Below are 3,700 nucleotides of genomic sequence, written 5' to 3'. Positions count from 1 at the left end.
CAAGTACCCTTTATTAGCACACTGAGCAATTGGCCTGACGTGCTTCAATGCTTCTCATTCGTTCACGTCAAGTTGCCGACTCTCTTTGAATGAACAGAAAAATACTTGGGAGTTTGAAAATGATCTTCAGTTGATAACCGTAATGAAATTGATTTCTTACTTTGAATATTTTTAACGATTTAAGTATTTGTGGGAATATGTTTGTAATATGATTTATCTAGTTACAAAAGATGTCACAATGAGTACAAATTGAACTCTTTATATCACAGGTGCATCAAAGTCGAAAGTCAAAATTAAGAGTTTACCACAATGGTAAGCATTTCTCGAATATATAAGGTAATTAAAGACGATTGTGAATGCTCAAAGGATAATAGACGACCATAGGTGTTTGAATGCACTAGAAAACACCCATTTGCTAACCTTCCTGTTTGAGCTAAAATATACTCGAATCGACTCATTTATAAGTATAATCTCTGGGTTTAGGGAAGCTTGCCATGCGGTTTTGGCCCTACCCCTAAACCATTGACCATGAATCGCAGTGACAATGTGACATACAAGTATACAAGGGGACAATTTTGATTTTTATTTAATAAAAAATAAATGAAACATTTTTGTATTCTAGCTACTATAAAACATAATGCAGCTGTTAGAAATTAGAACAAAGAACCTTAAATACATTTTTGTGTATAACTAACTGTATACCAAAGGTTCAACCGCTGCCACACAACTTTTACAAAAAATGATTGTCGTTTTCAAATATTCCAGTTAAGCTTTGGCTTCTTGAATATGGTGACAAGTAACCGAATCGGTTTAGATCATCAACGAGTTCAACTTCCTCTATAAAATTCGAGTATGATGTACTTGGTGAGATCTCTAACTGCTGATATGGTTGCCATGGGTTCGGAATCTCGTCTTCTGTCAAATACTCAAAGTGCCCTTTTTGTCCTTTTGACTCTTCCTGCATGGTAACAAACATCACGTTGGTATTGACCTTCAACATTGAAATAGCATAGCAGGGCATGGGAGCCATCCCCTAACCCGATAACCAAAACTCCCTCCAAACCCCTCCCCATCGGGGCCACCTGTTCCCTCAAACCCCACCCGGTTTTATATGTAATTTAGGAAAATCTTGTGATCAATGTTATAGAAAGTGGTGTTCCTAAATCCAAAATAAAAAAAAAATGAACTAAATTATAAGAAAAACAAAAAACAATCTCAAGTAATTTATAAGAAATAGAGTGTAGCCAGAATTTTTAGGTCCAAATGTTTAAACATTGATTTAAAAGAGGGGGGGGGGGGGGGGGGGGCTCAAAGTGTGAATCCCTAGTTCATCATTTTGGGCCTTTTGTTTTGACCCAAACTTTCAAGTCCAAGTTGTAAGATTAAAAAATAAAAAATAACCCCCAAGTCAAAACCCATTCTAAAACCAAAACTAAACGGTTTTTCAAAAATAAAAATTACATATTTTTCAAGTTTTCTCGCTCCGTTTTAGCCAAAACTAACCTAAATCAACCCATGCACACCCCTCTAATAAAACTACTGGGGGTGAATAAGTGCACGTATTTTGTATGTTGGGTTTTTAATTGTTTAAAAGGTTTTAAGCACAACTAACAAGTGAATCTAGAAACTGAATCATTCATTACCTTTGATGAATCAAGAATCAAATCAGATGAGGCCCAACACATGGACGGATTCTTAAGGCCCATTGATGAAGTTGGTTCATTCTCTAAAGCAGTAGTTTTTTCATAACAGGTAAAATGACGCGATAAATCAATCTCGTTACCCATACACTTGCTCGTTTCATGAGCCACGGGCTCAATAGAACTACCTCCGACTTCCATGTTTTTCAGTTCACTCGACACATAGCTCGTCTTTAACTCGTTCTTTTTAATCACGCAACACAAAAACAAATGGTCCCTATTAATTAAATTTATTAGTTGTGACTGCTACAAAATCTTAACAAAAATTGTTAACTAAAGATAGGTGTGCACAAAATCAAAATAACCAAACCCTAACCGATAACCGAACTCAATAAAATATGATGTTTTGGTTATATGTTCAAAAAACCGATCTTTATATAATTCTTTATATTTGGTTTCGGTTTTGCTATCAACAAAAACCCAAACAAGCAAACCAAACCGAGCCGAACTAAAAAACTGATTTTAAATAATGTATAAAAAACTAATAATCAGTGTTTAATTAGGTTTGAGCCCAAACTGACCCATGTAGACGACCAATTAAAGGAATCAAGATGCAAGTTTTATAAAAGTCTCACTTGTAAACTTGGTGTCCCTCCTCCATAAACCTCATCACATAACCGATACTCGTGCATAAACCAATCGGTTCGATCACCTAAGGGTGCTCTACCGCGATAAAAAACAAGGGTCTTGCGATACCCTATTAAACAAGATTTACTCATCACTTTCCGGTCTTTGCACGTGGCTTTCCAGTATCCGGATTTTGTTGCTCTATTTGTACGTGATCCGTTTGAGTACTTGCGATCGCGTGGAACAAAAAATAACCACTCCATATCACACTTTGGAAGGAAAGATTTATCTGTTATAAATTAACACGAGAATTAGAAAATATAATATGATTGAAGAACTCCATTGTTGCTTTAAAGATTAAAAGAAGGTTCTATTTACAACGAAACAATTCATTGAGGCATAAAAACAAGCATGTCCGTATGCGTTCGTTTAAATTTGACAGAACAAACGATCGAACATGAATGAGGTTTTCTTGTTTGTGTTCGTTCGTTATGAAAATGAATAATGTGTTCATGTTTATTTATGTTTGCCCATTAACAATATAAACGAATAGTTTACAAACGTAAACTAACGGACATAACTAAACAAACATGAAACAAACAATACTTAGCTAAAACCACATAAAGTTATAAATGTGAACAGCAATGCGTTGGATACTAAATCTAGACTAAATTGAAATGCATCTAAATAATTTTAAGTACATATTAACGAATGCAAACAAACGTAAACTGCGAGCATAATTGACCGTAAATGAACAAACGCCTACGCACATAAATGAATGAATAAAACATGTGTTGATGTTCATTCGTTTAACAACTTTAACTAAATAATTAACAAAAGTTTTGTTCTATGATCGTTTGTTTATTAAATAAACGAACTTTCCGCCACAAAATTCACGAATTGTTCAGCGAACATTCGATTCATTTTGAGTTGCATGCACTAGAAATCTTTGAATTTACTTAAAAGATAGAAGCTCACCAGGCAATTCCCATGGATCAAATTTGTACAATTGGATAACCGGAATCACTTCAAGTTCGAATTCAAGCCCTTCAACCTTCCGTTTAAGGTAATACCCGATCAGTTCTTCATCTGTCGGGTAAAACCGGAACCCGGGTGGCAGTGACGCCCCACTCATAATCTCCAACTCTATAATTCAATACAGGAAAAATTGGAAGGAAAAGAAAATAGAAAGTAGCAATTGGACATCTGAAAGATCAAAGAACTCCATAGAGATGGGTTTTATACCGCAGATAAAAGCTAGATTTTAATTTTAAATGTAAAGAACAAAAACACCGAAAGTGGGTTCACACATAAACGGTTATTCCCGCGAAAAGGCTGCCGTTGAGCTTGTGCATTACTTTTGTGGCAATCTATGTGAAATAAAGATTTACCAACCCGAAGTGCTCTCGCGGTATTGCGGTGACTTTCATTAG

General features: G+C 35.3%; 1 pseudogene across 1 annotated transcript; it reads right to left on the bottom strand.

The window, feature by feature from the left end:
- Positions 1-542: 542 nt before the first annotated feature.
- LOC143611943 (NAC domain-containing protein 71-like) lies at positions 543-3,402 on the bottom strand (annotated as a pseudogene). The gene is made up of 4 exons (XR_013149869.1): positions 3,246-3,402; positions 2,276-2,556; positions 1,644-1,917; positions 543-958 (listed from the first exon to the last, which is right to left on the bottom strand). The product of XR_013149869.1 is annotated as an NAC domain-containing protein 71-like (transcript).
- Between the last annotated feature and the right edge of the window lie 298 nt (positions 3,403-3,700).

This window comes from Bidens hawaiensis, unplaced genomic scaffold (genome assembly GCF_021521415.1).
Source record: "Bidens hawaiensis isolate Kalapana, Puna unplaced genomic scaffold, B.hawaiensis_p1.1 tig00032751_1, whole genome shotgun sequence".
Lineage (NCBI taxonomy): Eukaryota > Viridiplantae > Streptophyta > Magnoliopsida > Asterales > Asteraceae > Bidens > Bidens hawaiensis.
The sequence above is the reverse complement of the archived record's forward strand: the minus strand, read 5'-3'. Positions and strand labels throughout refer to the sequence as shown.